This window comes from Petaurus breviceps, unplaced genomic scaffold (genome assembly GCF_028583685.1).
Source record: "Petaurus breviceps papuanus isolate PSGF00001 unplaced genomic scaffold, PetGlider_PUasm1.0 91133, whole genome shotgun sequence".
NCBI lineage: Eukaryota > Metazoa > Chordata > Mammalia > Diprotodontia > Petauridae > Petaurus > Petaurus breviceps.
In genome coordinates, this window is record NW_027187419.1 from 23,364,275 (window position 1) to 23,380,236 (window position 15,962).

A 15,962-nucleotide genomic window follows, 5' to 3' on the forward strand; every position below is an offset into this window, starting at 1 on the left:
TACACTTATCTTGGTTGTTGAAAACTGCTTTTATTTTTAAGAGCATGTTTTCATTGGTACTTCCATTTGGTTAATTGTACTCAATCCATGAGTAGATTATTACTAGAATGTTAGAGTAAGTCTGACAGTTTCTCTTAAATGCTCTTTTGACATGCACAGACCTAACCAAAATTGATAAGTTTAGTATTAATGGATGTAATAGTCAACACCTTAATTCATCAGAAACACTTGCTTGACAGATGTCCTGGATATTCTCCAAGAACACATCATAAGAATACAAAAACAAGAGGAAAACAATGAATTAGCTAGTGACCCAAGTGCATGATACACAAGTGGAGAACCAGACTGGAATGTGCTTCCTAACCTTTCATAGCCAAGGCAGAATTGTTTGATTTATGGTCTTTGTTTTCAAAACATACATACTATACTTACATGTTCAGAAATTTAGTTCCTTTGCAGTAACTGCTGATATATTAGGCTACAAGCTGAATCCTACTTATGTAATAACTAGTGGGGAAATGGGGGGAGAAAAGGTATGATTAGACATAGTCTATTGGATGTTAAAAATGTCAATCCTACTAATATAAAATGTTGAAGCTGGGAGGGAATTTAGAAGCCACCTAAGCCCAAGACCTCAATTTGATATATGTAGTGGACAGCTACTTGCTTGGCATTTTATATAATGACTCCACAAAACTTGAGTCCAAATCCAACCTAAGACATTGACTAGCTGCATGACCCTGGGCAAGGCACTTTAATATCTCTTTGCCTCAGTTCTTTCATATGTAAAATGGGGATAATAATAGCACATAACTCCAAGGGTTGTTATAAGGATCAAAAAAGCATAAAGCACTTAGCACAAGGTCTGGCACATAGTAGGTGCTACACAAATCTAGTTCCTCCTCTTCCTCTTTTCTTCTTCTTTTTCATTATTATTATTATTATATTAAACTGCCAAAAATAATATAGTAGACCCATGAAAGTTCCTTAAACTAAAAACTTGTAAAATAGCCTGCCCAAATGGATAATTTCCTGAAGCCAGAATGAGGAGGACCTGGGTTCAAATTTTGTCTGTGACATTTATTAGCTATGGATCATAATCAAGTTGCAATTTCTTTGAGCCTCAGTTTCCTCATCTTCAACAGTGAAATAATGATGTCTGGTAAAGTATATTTAAGTGATTTTTTAAAAAGTTCAGTCCAGGTCACTACCCTACTTTATAAACTTAAATGGCTGCCCATTGCCTCTAAATTCCAAACTGGATTTGTATGTTTTGCTTTTAAAACCCTTCACAATCTGGCTGCATCCTTCCTTTTCCAACTCTATTATATGCCACTTACCCATCCACACTCTCTGGTCTAGCTGAGCTGACCCTATTGCTCTTCTTCACATGTGACACTGCTTCTTCTGTTTCTCTACCTTTGCACTGGCTTCCTCTGTCTAGAATGTACTCATCTCACTTTGTATTGTTTCCTTCCAAACTCTCTTCAAACCCCCTTCTTGTTCTAGCAATATTTACATGAGGTATTTACTGATTAGTGACTATATATATATATATATATATTTGTTTTGTTTTTAATTATTTATGAGCCTATTATATCTCCTGATAGAAGTGGAATTTGTTGAGGATAGGATCTACATCTCCTTGCCTTTATACCCACATTCAGATTTTACATGAATACTTGATGCCCTGCCTTGTAAAGTGTCAACTGGAATAGAATCAGCACTAGGTACTTTGCCAGATGAGAGGAATAAAATGACACTTAAAACCTCTTCTTCAGTTGGAAGTTCAGCTAGAGGGGGATTGACTTCAACCTGTGGTAAATGGTCAGTGACTTCAGCATTTCTTGATGATGAGAACATTATGGAAGTGTTCAGCCCATCTCTCTAGCATCATGTTCTTATCAATAATCAATGTGGTTCTATCAATACTGAGAAGTTGAGATGCACCATAGGTCTTTGGCCCACAAATAGCTTTCACAAAATCATAAAAGCACTTCGGATTGTTACTATCAGTGTAAAATTTAATTTCGCCTTCCTTCATACTAAGCCAAGAATCCCACACTTCCCTAAGCTTCCTTTGCACTTTACTTTTGAGGGACTCAAACATTGCCTTCTGAGAGATGTATGAACTATCCTGCTGGTAAACCCTATGGAGTTCTAGTTTTTCATTTAGTAGCTTCTGAATTTCCCCATCATTTTCATCAAAGAAGTGCTGATGTTTGTAAATATTCTGGTGCAGATGAGTAAATGCACTATAATACACCAAATCTCTAAAAGCTGCCCACTCCTTTTCTGTTCTATTATTGCCATCTGTGTGTTGGCTCATCTTTCCCTCCAAGTCAGTAACAAACTGTTCACTTATGGAAAAGTGTTCTAACCTGTTGACATTAAATCTGGTAGTGTCTTACCTTGAGGCATGTCACTTTTGTTGAATTACATCATGGTGGCTCCACATCCCTAAACCCAACAATGTGAAAGATACCTGTAAAATGTATTCCTTGGAAAGTATAAGTCTGTGATTGGTCTAGCACTCTGCATCACACATAGCCTTCACATACTTTCTGTCTCTTCTCTTGACAATAACATAATCTATTAAATACCAATGTTTGTTGTGAGGGTGCATCCACAAAGTTTTATTGCATTTAGGTAAATGGAAGACAGTGTTGGTGATGAGGTCATGATTTGCACAAAGTGTGGTAGAGAAGAGGTTTAGGCCACCTACCAAACTGAAGGTCTACAAGAGCTGTTGTGCTGACCTCATTGCTCTATGCCTGTGAAACTTTTCAGTACCATTCTAGGAAACTGAATCACTTTCATTTTAATTGTCTTAGGAGATTCTGAAGGTCACCTGGCAAGATAAGGTGACATAACTGAACACTGAGGTCCTTTCTGAGCTGAACTTCCAAGAATTCAAAGTCTCCTGTAGAGAGCACATTCCAATGGACTGGCTATATTGCTCAAATGCCAAATATTCACTTGCCTAAAAGACTACTTTATGGAGAACTCATACAAGGCATATACTCACACAGTACTCAGAAGAAGTGATACCAGGATACTCTCAAGTTCTCCTTGAAGAATTTTGGAATAGATTATGAGACATGGGAGAACGGGCACAGGAACACATAGCATGGCATGCCATATCAAAGGCTTTTTGCTCTTTGAGCAAAGCAGAATCACAGTAGCTTAAAAGAAATGTGAGATGCACAGATTTAGAGACATCTCCATGCCAAATGTTCATATGGACTATTTGTACCCAACGTGTGGTAGAGACTTCTGAGCTCCTATCAGTCTGATCTGTCACACTTGGACACACTGTACCTTGACACCAACATAGTGTTGTCATTTTGGCCCTCTTCAAGCACAAAGGACAGCAATTAACTATATCACTAGCACATAGCTCACTGCCTGGAGCATAGTAGATACTTAATGTTTATTGACTGATTGATTTCTAATACCTATGTAATACCTACTAATACCTACATAAGGAAGGCAGGTCACTTTTGAGGCAGAGAATGTAAAAGTGCTTGGGAAACTTTAGTGTTAGATAAATATCCATTATTTAAAATATTAAGACAAGGTTTCTAGAATCCTCCCATATTACATAGAGGTCACTTTTACAATAACAGTTTAGAAAAGTGGGAGATAAAAAAAAAAGAAGTCACTAGAAGCAGCCAGGTGGCTCAGCGAGTAAGAGTACTGGCTCCAGTGTCGGGATGACCTGGGGATCAAATCCGGGCTCAGATACTTAGCACGACACCCAGAAATAACTGGTCGTGTAACCTTAAGCAAGTTACTTAACCCCTATTGCCTTAAAAAAAAAAAAAGTGGGAGATACACTGATTCAAGGTTTGCTTTTGATATTTTATGTCTATGATTGCTTTCATATCACATGACCTCAGTTTCTTCAATCTATCAAATGGGTCTGGAGATACTTATAGTAGCTACCATGCAGGTGTATATGTGGAAAGCACTTTGGGAATTTTCAAAAGTTATATAAATGTAAGCTATTATTGTTCTGGATACTGTCAGTTTCAGAGTATGTTGAAGGGAGAGACACAGTGAGGACCTTTAAAGAGCAGTGTAGGGGCAAAGTCTTATCAATACCTAGAGGAACAGGTAGAAGGAATCAACTAGAGAGACAGACAGACAGACAGAGTCAGAGACAGAGAGAGAAATAATCCTTAGGCCATCAAAGTATACATTTACAAGTGTATCAGCAAGAACCCCAGCGTCCCCAGGGTGTCTGCCAACACAGGTTCTTGGATCTGCTTTGATAAAGGAAAGCAACTCAAAATGGGTTAACAAGCTTATTTTAATCAGTCAAATATGTATCATTTACCTAGTTCAGGGGAAAAAGGTCAGCACCCCGAACTTCAGAATATATAGATAGAATTATCAAGACAGAAAAACAGATCAAGTAGACAGTTTCCAAACTGTCCAACCATTACATCCATACCAAATCAACATCTGGGTTTTTCAAAGGGGGGAGGGGGGGCTCTCAACAAAGGCCTCCCAGAGTTTCATCTGCTCAAATCACAGAACACTTCTCAAAGTGAGCCCCAAAACAAAGCTACACATCAGGGCTTATATAGCCTTCCCTTGGCTCAGAGAATGTAACAAACTTATTGATCCATTGGCCAATCAAAAAGTATCTACTGAAAAACAAGCCTCCCACCCCAGGCTCCAGGTGCACTTTAGCCTAGGGGCAGGAAAGATCTTAAAAATTTACATTCCCATTACAACAAGTCAATAAATAAAGGTGTGAATCTATGGGTTAGGCTCAAAGGGTAGATAACTTCTCCTAGCTTTTGAGGCTGACCTATTCTCTATTATAGCCCCTCCTCCCATTGGTAAGTTCCTTCCAAACTTCCATCTTGGGGAGGGGCCCAGGCTAGTCAATATTCATTACCCTCTTGGCTCTGCTTTGGACTTACCAGCTATTGCCATCATGACTCAGATATATATTACCCTGGAACATCCCTCTCCCATACGGACCCCCTTCTCCCATTGTTGAGTATCTCTCAGGGCCTACATTTTGGGGAGGGCTGCAGGCCAGCCTTCCTTCATTCCTTTCCTAGATTTGCTCCTGATTTTTCAGACTGACACCATGCCATAGGTATGGACACCATCCCTCAAACCCTTCTCTTTGTTTATATCTTGTTATATGTTGTCTTTCCCTATTAGAAGGAAATCTCATCATGGGCAAGGGTTGATTTCTTTTTTTGTTTCTATCCTCAGTATTTATCACATAAATAAAATAAATAGTAAAAAGGAAGTACTTAATGAATATTTGCTTGTAGCCTTGCTTGCCTCTGTGCTTCACCTTGACATCTCAGTTTGACAGCTTCAAGTCCCAACTAAAATCTTACCTTCCATAGGAAGCCCTTCCTAATCCTTCCTAATTCCAGTTCTATTCCTTTATTAATTATTTCCTATTTATCTGATAAATATGTGTGTGTTTTCATATTGTCTCCCCATTAGACTAAGCTCTTTGAGAACAGATACAATCTTTTCCCTCTTTTTGGATCCTTAGCACTTAGCTGGAACATACTATGTGCTTAATAAATGTTGATTGACTGATTGATGGATGACAGCTGCCTTTAAGGCATATATCAAAGGCAAGTTTGAAGAATGGAAGATGAGTGGTTTGGTCAAATTTGACTGATTTTGTCCCAAATCCCAGTCCTTGTTTGGTCTCTTTTACCATGACTTTAATATAGGTGTTGGAATATTGGACTGAATACCAAGAACTAACCTGACAATAAGGCTGTTTTCTTTCTTTTCACATTATCTTTGTTTTTCTTTGCCTTTTATACTTTGCTATTTTAACTTAAACACCAACAAACATGAACATTTAATTAAAGGATAGGATGGAAAAGAGGATTGTTTTTATACTTGTTTCTTATTTTTAAGATGTTTCTTAAATTTAACTGTGCAGCCACAAACTGTCCTACCCCTTCTTTGTTTCCCTCCGAACTTCATTTTGCTCTTTTCTCTCTCTTTAATAATAATATTTTTTAACTTTAAGGCAAAGATACACAGAAGCCATGAAAGAGAAAAGAGAAAAAAAAGATAGCCCAAGGCTTTTTTTTTTTAAGCTTTAACTTATATTCTAGGAACTAATAGAAAGTATTTCTTGGTGAAGCACCACTTCCGTGCTGAAAACTTGCTAATTTTCAAGGCTTAAAGATAGGGTATCAGATTTTTCATTAAGGGAGAATTAGAAACATCATCATTAATTTGTTCTTTACTGATTTTTGCAATTGCTATACAAGTTTCTTTAGATGAATTAGTCTGTTAAATTCCATAGTGTTGCTAAAATGAAACACACCTTCTTGCTTACTTTGAGTACCAGGCTAAATTGTTTTTAGAAATGAGTGACCCAGCCAATAGATCTGATCCTGGAAATGTAGAACTTCAAAATGAGGCTGCAAAGGCAAAACTCTAGTGAAAGAAGATCTTTAAAATGGTCGATGGCCGTTCTAAAAACGGTTATAGTGTCTTAAATGCTAATAATTCTGCTCTTAGCTATTTTCCACTTGAATTACTCCAATACATTTTTAAAGCCGCTATACTGAATGATATTAATGGTAAAACAAATTGACTCATCTTATGAGAATATATCTATTATTTTTATGACCATATTTAATTGCACGTGTTTCTTTAAATTTCTAATTAAAACCGGCACTAAAAATGATGTCTTTGTGTTTAAGTGTGCATTTTTATACTTAAGCATACCTCATAATTATTGCTAATACACAGATAGTTCACTAAGATATAATGGTAGAACATCAAAGAAGTGAATTAGAAGTCCCATTATTAGTTCTATTATTAAAACAGGTACTTGTCTCAGTGGAGGAAGAAATAAATAAATAAAAGTCCTCTAACAAGTACCTCTTCAGCTCCTTTCACAAATCTCATGATATTGCAGGCTAAATGGCCTAGTGATAGAACTATAAACTGGTGGCCTGATCCCATTGAGAAAGTTCTCTCTGCTACATTGTATTTAATAATCAAACACTGCACATTTCAAATAACAATGAAGAGATTGTGTACACAAATTGTGCCAGTTTAAGAAAAAAAAAAGAAAAAAACAATGCTCCCAGCCTGTTGTGACAATTCACCAAATAATCATTTTGAACTGTTTTAACTCAGCATTTGGTAGCCGCCAATTATAAAACTGGACTGTCAGAGTCTTGAAGGGCAGTTCCACATTTCAAGTTTTCACAGGCAAATTGTATTTGACATTTAATTTTGAGCCCAAGATACCATAATGTGAAATCTTCTAGGCCATTAATGATAACGCATTAGAGATGCTCCCCACCTCCCCAGTTCCTGAAGCTAATTTCAGTATTTGCCAGAAAGCTGGGCCACTAATGCAGGATCTGGCACATGTATAAGTCCACTTATAAAGCAAGTACCTGATTAGAACAGGTAACAAATTTTCATTCAGAAGCCAATAATTTACTTTCTTGCTCTCAAAGATAGTTGTTTTTCAGCAACAACAGAGTAATGCTTCCGTAAAATAAGGCCTTAATAAAAAGTTTTATAACACAGCATTGAAAATTTAAATTCACCTAAGGGGAAACAGGGAGGGTCATGATGGGAATGACAAGCTTCAGCAACTAAGTTACAATACATTACAAATGAGGGATTTCAAAGGAGAAGTGGGAATAAAGGCTGTCATCCAAGAAACAAGGGGAAAGAAAAGAAGATGGTCTGATCACATGGCAAGAGTGAGGAATAACAGGTGGAGAGCCTGAACATTCTGATGTCAAGAAAAATAAGGATGGCTGCTAGGATGGTTGGTGGACCCCCTGTAGCAAATTTCTGGGAATGCATGCACAACAGTTACACAGGATGGGCAAGCATGGCTGGGTTATAATATGAAATATTGGAAAGGTAGAGCACTGGGCCTGGAGTCAGGAAGACTTGAGTTCAAATCCTACCTCAGATACTTTCTAGCTGTGTGACCTTGGGCAAATTACTTAACCCTGTTTACCTCAGTTTGCTTATCTGTAAAATAAGCTGGGGAAGGAAATAGCAAAACCCCTCCTGTATCTTTGACAAGAAAATCTCAAATGGGGTCACAAAGAATTGGACACAACTGAACAAACAATAACAACATATCCATATCTTCGAGATTAATGGAGTAGAAAAGGGTATGGAACAGAATAAAGAGACAGAAATTAAATCAGTTGTAAGTGTTTTCTGCCTTACTTATAAATCTCATTAAACTTTATGAAGATTTTATGGTAGTGTTTGCCCCTAATCTAGGCATTTACATAATTAATTACAATAGATTTCAAAAGAGGTACCTAAATCCTAACATATGTCTGCTATATTTTTCAGACAAGTAACATAAGTCCAAAACAAAAACTTCCCTGTCTCTCAGGTAATTCTTCTTCTGTCCTCTGAGTGAGGTGTCTGTTTATATGTTAGGGATAGGGTATGTATTTGAAGATTAGATTATAAAAGAAAAGAATTCTATTTCTCAGGCTACATATTTTCAAAAGTTGTTTCCGGTAGATTAGGCTGGATATCAACTATTCACTACTCCAGATTTCCAAATATCTTAGAGAATCTTCCACTATTTCAAGAAATATAGAAATTAAAAAAATAATTGGGTTTATTTCATAAATATTTTGAAAACTATATGTTTGTGACTTATTGATATATATATATATATATATATATATATATATATATATAATGTTCATATTGGGCATGCCAAACAGCAAGAAAGCAGGTAGGTGTTATAAAATCAAACACTGTTAAAAAAAAAAAAAGATTTGAAGTGATCATCTTATAGGTAGCAAAGGGAAGCTCCTATAATTAGCAAGCTAATGGTCTAGAAAATTAAAAGCCTACTAAGCTAGAGAGACCATAACTTGATGAAAACCTTAAACATCGAAAAATTGAATAAATGTATGCTTTTGTTCATACTTTGCTCTGGGAATAAAGTATGGCATGGGGTAGTCAGAGTGTGTCATTTCTTATTAATAAAATATTTTTCTATATTTACTCTACTCTGACTACTCAGGAAATATCACTATTCTCTGGCTGTAGTTATGTTCTCTGAACAAATTTTCTTATCTTTGCAAAAAAAGAGTAACTTTGGTAGAAAAATATCAAAATGTCATTCCAAGGGGAGGACATAAACATTGGCTGTGATGAGATATGGAAGGCTGTGCAGCCTGTGAATATACTAAATGGAATCACCTTGCTTTAGGGAATCTCCTGGAATGCACTTCTGTATCTTCAAAGCAGCAAAAGGGTCCCTAGGGCTGACATTAGCCCTTGTGCCTTACCTGTGGGACCATATATCAAAACCACACCAGGGTTCAAGGCTTAAGCGCTCTATTCATTGTGTATGCTTACTCTCTCCACAAAGGTTATTGTTTTTAGGGTCAAATAGAAGTGACCCCCTCACCTTTCAGGTAAGAAATCAAAACAAGCCCTCGTTTTTGTGGGTGAATGTTGAATTGCATTTTAGAAAGATTTTGAACAACACAAAGAGTTTTCTGGGTAACTGAAGATTTACTGGAATACTTTGTTCTGGTAAATTCTGAGAAATTGGTTTGTATGGTCACTACAAAGGACTTACTAAATTTCTTTCACTCTTACTTTCCCCAACAAAATAAAAGTCAAACTGTTTTGCTCTTGGTCGCTAAGTCAACAAAATACTTATTTTCTAGCTATTCTACCCTATGAAAATCTAATTTAATCCTTCATATTATTGTTACATTGTTCCACAGCAATTTTTTCTTCTTTACATACTAATTCATAGGTGGCACAGGGGATAGAGTGCTGGGCCTGGAGTCAGGAAGACTCATCTTCCTGAGTTCAAATCTGGTCTCAGTCACTAGCTGTGTGATCCTGAGTGCATCACTTAACCCTTTTTGCCTCCTTTCCCTCATCTATAAAATGAGCTGGAGAAGGAAATGGCAAACCACTGCACTATTTTTGCCAAGGAAGCTCCAAATGGTATCACAAAGAGTCAGGTGTGACTAAAATGACTTAACAACAATTCAGAGAGAGTAGTGTAATGAACAAAATTATTATTGAAATCTTAAAACCCTAGACCAGGTGTGGGTAATCTGTGGCCTCTGAGGCCACATGTGGCCCTCTAGGTCCTCAAGTGGGTTCCTGTAATGTTAATGGGATTTAAGATCTTCTCTGCCCATTAATAGGTCTCACATGGAGCCCATTAAAGGAAGCTTGTTTAGGGGAGGCTTGCTTGTAGGAAGGCTTTCACACCTTTTTGCTAATTTTTAATTAGGCGCTGAGTCAGGAGGGTTGTGATGCCTTCCGAATCTGAAAAGTATATACACACACACATTTATATATATATATATATACTGTTAATTGATATTTTGCTTTGGGGGCTTACTTATGAGAAGGATCTTGTGATTCCCTAGTCGAGATTCTGAGTAGCCTTATGTTGAGAGCTCCCCGCCTGCTCAGATGTAAAGGTTCTCTCAATCAAGGGATGTATGTAAGTGTATAGTTGATTCAGGTAGTCAGGAGCCCTATCTGTTGGTCTTCATTTCTCTGCTGGCATTTTCTCTGTACATTCTTTGTATTTTCTCTGAAGTTCAGGGTTCTGACTTTTCCCCTGAACTAGTGAATGTAATTTAAAAAGATTGTTGACCCCTCAAACATCTGTCTTTCCTAGTAAAGCAGATCTAAGAACCTTTTCTAGCAGCCATCTTAGGTACACCTGTATGGTTGCTGCACTTGAGAGCTTAGAGGTCAACACGTGGCCTCAAAGCTGCAGATTCCCCACCCCTGCCCTAGACTTTTCTGTGAAGTTTCTCTGTTATACAGACACAAATTTGTCAAAGCTAACTATCTATAGAGATCAGATATTAACCAATCTCTGATTTAGCTAAATCCTAAGTAATTGCCTGAGGCACAGAGTGATTTGATCAAGATCATACAATTAATTAGTATCAGTGACTGGATTTTTGAACCCAGGTCTTTCTGACTCCAAGGCTAGCCCTCACTTCTCTCCTATTTCTCACTGCCTCCAGTTTGAATGGGGAGTGTGTGTGTATGTGTTTGTGGTGGGGGTGGGGGATCAGACCAAATAGTATTGTCAAAAAAGATATTACTGTTTCATAAAGGCTTAAAGGCAGTACTAAAAAAATCTTATTTTGGCTCAAGACAACAACTCTGAGAAGTAAGAAATGATGAATATCAGCAATTCAGAGAAACGTGGAAGATTTAAATGAACTGTATAGAGTGAGATATAAGCAGAATCTAGGAAACGATATACACCATGACAAAACAATGCAGATATAAAGATCACTAAAAGGAAATTGAACTCTGAATAAAAATCCAAGGAAACTTCCAAAGAACATATAATAAAATATATGTTCCTCTTCATAGCAGAGATACAAGAGTATTACTAGGACAGAATATTTACACATGGTCAGATGCAGTCTTTATATCAGATGATTTCTTTGTCACATGAGAAGGTTCAGGATAGAAATGGTGAGATGCTACTGAAATGATTATGATATAAAGATAAAAGGTATTATAAATAATTTTTTAAAAACATTAAAAGCTAACAAACTTTGGAGCTGAATATTTCTTAGAACAAAGATGAATAATGTTCAGAGATACTGTTGTTTTCATGAAACATTGTGCAAGGACAATCAGTGTGAGGCCACTGAGGGAACCCCCGGGGTTTGGGGAGATAGTGATTCAGCCACAGAAAGAGGTTTGGCAGATGCTAGTATTGGGGAGAGCTCAGAGTAGAGCGGTCAGAGGCTTCAACACAATCAATAGTCAGAGAAGCAAGATTAGCCAGTAGCAGAAGCATTTAGGCCGAAAGCAAACAATCTGGTATTACAGACACATCAGCCCTCCCAGGAGATGCTGGCCGCCTTATTCTTAGTTAAAAGGGCAATGGATCTCCAGGGACATTTAGAAATGTTCACATTCCTACCAAGTGAACACAGGTAATTGGGTACTTTGTGATGTGCATGTTCGTGCTTAATTACAAGGCACTGCCTATTCAATCAGGCCCAATTGAGGAACAGTGACAAAGGTTCTCTGTAGAACAATGAAAACCAGAGCTGTATCTTGTCCTTGGAAACATATTATAGTAGAGGTGAGTTTCTCCACAAGTTCACTGAATTGTAAAGGTTATATCTATATATCTCTACAGCACCCAGTGCACTCTAGGTTTCCCAGGATAGTTCTGATTACAAGAAAAGAAAATGAGACTTGTTCAAACTATGCATATGTCCCAATTCTCAGCTTAGAAAATATGGTCACCATATGTATACCTTCAGGCACCATCTGAAATGATACCTTAAGGAACACTGTACATTAATAACAGAAAGAGCAGATGAACAATTTTAGTATTTAAAGCTCGGTGAATTTCCCATAGTTAAAAAGATTGAGGATTTGTGATCCAAATTGGTCACTCACACCCCGAATAAATGGATTCTTAAGCTGAGGCCTGTGAACTTAAAAAAAAAGGAAAGATAACTATTTCAGTAAAATTGGTTTCCTTTGTAAGCTTATATATTTTATTCATTTAAAAATACTGTTCTGAGAAGGGGTCCATGGGTTTCACTAGACTGCCAAAGGGATCATAACACAAGAAACATTAAGAACCTTTGCCTTGGTAGATAAGTCTTAGATAGCTGACTGGGATCTTTAAAAATTAGGTGATTTACTTAACATCTTAAAGCTAATAAATAATGAAGGTAGGTTTTGAACCCAAAGCTTTCTAAGTGCAGCATTCTATTTATTATGCTGCATTGTCTTGTACACAGAATAATTAATTTCAATTGATTAGATTTTTGTACCTCATAGAACCCATTTTGATAGCACAAATTTCAGATTTTTTCTATTCAGTTTGATGCGATTTACTTAATAATCAGATATGATGAAGTAATTTTCATTCCAAAAAGTACTCATATATACATGACTATGTTCCCAAAGGGGTACAGAAATTCTGCTGTTCTTATAAATAGCTATTTTTGCCTGAAACATTTCAGCTCGTTAGGCAGTAAGTTCTGGGTCTCTCTCTTTTGCTTCTAGATTTTAGTTAAAAAGCACGATTTATAAAATGGAGTGATCTAATGGATTGGAAAAGGTATTTTGGGTAATCACAAGTGCCAGTGGAGACCACAGTCAATGGCACACAGACATAGATACAATTAAGTGGGAAGATCGATATTTGGAAGTGCTTTAGAGGGATGGGGGTGGTTTTTTTTTCCTCTATTTTCTTTTGTTCAGTTGTTTATGAGGTATCTTGAAGTCTTCACGAGGTTCATATCCAGGCTTAGATGGCATAGCTTGGACAAATACTTATAGGGTAGTCAGAAAACCTATTTGATCATCTAAAAGCTGAGTAAAATTGTCCATATGAGATCCAAAAGCAAAGGAAACTCTAAAGAGAAGTTTAATGGCCTTTAAAAATACCCCACATATTATAGCTATAATTAAGTAATTATAACAAACATTCTTTGTCCCTTTCTGCCAATGCAGTTCATTGCTTTTGAAATTGTAGCTACTATACATCCTCTCACTATTCTAGGTGACATCCCATTTTGTGGGGGAAATCATATCAAAGCATATATTAAATTAGCCATTTATCTAAAGTGATGGTGATCCCACTACAATAGACGGAGAGCAAGGCATTGGTAGGAAGTACCTGGGAGTGCATTTCTTTCTATGGCCATGGCTTTGCAAATGGCTCCCGAATGGGCAGCAGATCACAGAGAATCATTTCTTATCAATTCTATCATTTTCAAAAGTAGGCTGAGTGTGCCCTCATTTGTGGGGAACTTAAACCAGAAATCATAGCATAGTGAAAAAGTATATGCCATAGACAGTTCTCAACATCCTATGATGTAGGTCACATGGCTGGTTGCAAGTCATGTCAAAGGTAGCATTTGAACCCAACTTTTCATGTTTCTCACTTTCTATCCAGCATGTGACACTGCCTCTTGACAATCAATATTTGTTTAGTTGAATAAAAATGATATCCTAATTAATGTTCCTCAAGCTATTCATTCCCCAATATTAGACAAATTTTTCAAAAATTTTCAGGCCCTTCAAAGCTATGTTTGAATATAAAATGGGATATCTTTTTTTTTCCTCTTGATGATTCATTTACTGTACCTTTAGCAGCCTTCCTTGTCTCTGTCATATTCTACTGTTCTTCTCACTAATTATATAAGAGAAGTGGGAACCCTGACTCCAACAAAATTACACCAAATTTTCCATCAACAAAGGTTTTGGGTTTGGGGATGAGGGCACATTGAAGTATAAAAAGAGGACTTTAATTGAAATGCCTACCTGAAATCTATTCTACACCATGAAAAATAATTTAATCTATCACTTTTGAATTCTAATTGCCAAGTCCTTGATACTCCAGGTGTCTGCACTACAAGCATTTCTGTGATTTTCTTGAATTGTAACTTGATTATAAGGAATACAAACTATGACATATTCAAGGAGAATGTAAGAAAAGTTGTTTCTTTCTAATCTTTATTCATAATGAAATATTCGTAAAGTACCCTGATCACCAAATGGTCTTCTTTTTATACTCCTCATTGTTTCCTCCAAACAATTACATTACCATCTTACTATTTATTTAGACTCGACTCAGAATCTCACTTTTCTGATACCATACCTATATGTGGATTGGTTTTCAAGTTCCAATTCACTGTTCCTTCTATTCAAAGACTCTAAAATTCTTCACCTTGAAATAAGATCAAAACAATTCCCAACTTAAAAAAAAGTGAAAAATTTAGGGCTGGAAGGGACCTTGGGGACCATATCATCAGGGTTCTTCTAGCTAGAAGATCTCTGCAGATCTCTTAACTCTGTACTATCATTATTATGCATCTTCCAAGTAGTGTTGCAAGACTATAAATTGAACTATCTTTCTAATTTTAGAGAAGAAATTGACAATGGCACCAGATAATATGTCTATGATCTTCTTTCCCTCTGCTGCTACAAAGAACGTCTTGTTCTAACACCAAAATACAGAGTACTGAGCACTGGAAGGGGCTTTAGCTTCAGAAGGGACCTGATTATCCCTTATTTTACAGATTAGGAAGCTTAATAGCAGAAAACTTCAATGATTCATCTAAGGTCAGAGGTAATAAATAAAAGAGTTGGGATTTTTAGCACAGTATATCTGACTCCAAATCATTTTTGCCATTTTTTGGGCTGTGAAAGTGCTTGACCAGGAACTCTTCTTAAGTCTGAGTGGGAGAAAACACTGTGGTTGAGTACAGATAACTACCATGAGCTTCTACTTAAATGTAACATTAGAAGATCTTGGGGGTGAGATAGTAAGACCACATTTCAGAAGAAAGTTGCAAGGGAAAAGTCAGGTTGGGTACAAAGGGATGAAAAACATCTGTTTGCTCCCATTTAGAGGTCAGCTAAAAGCAGTTCAACAAAAGGTTGTTCTCCCCAGAGTCCAAGACCACCAAATCATATTGGTACAGCCTCCACTCTCTTTGGACTAATCAAGAGTTTCCTTTCTTTTCCTTTTTTTCTTTTTCTTTTCTTTTCTTTTCTTTTCTTTTCTTTTCTTTTCTTTTCTTTTCTTTTCTTTTCTTTTCTTTTCTTTTCTTTTCTTTTCTTTTCTTTTCTTTTCTTTTCTTTTCTTTTCTTTTCTTTTCTTCCTTCCTTTCCTTTTCTTTCTTTCCTTCCGTCCTTCAATCCTTCCTTCCTTCTTTTTGTAAATTAACAAAGTGCAAATGGACATTTCTGAATTCTATGGAGAGGGAAGCTTAACAATTTTGGCGATGGTGTGGGGAAGTGGAGTGAGATTTACCTGATTAATATACTTTCATGGCTTCTCAAAGATTGTTTCAATGCCTAGATTGCATCCTTCCTCACCTTTATTTTTTTTCTTCAGGGCTTAGTTCAAGTGCTACCTCTTAAGTGAAATTTTCCCCAAGCCTTTCAATTTT

At 36.7% G+C, this 15,962-nt stretch overlaps 1 protein-coding gene across 1 annotated transcript in view; it reads right to left on the reverse strand.

Moving 5' to 3' along the window:
- Positions 1–15,962, reverse strand: part of CNTN5 (contactin 5) — a 1,715,246-nt gene that overhangs the window by 949,556 nt on the left and 749,728 nt on the right. The gene's annotated exons all lie outside the window — the stretch shown is intronic.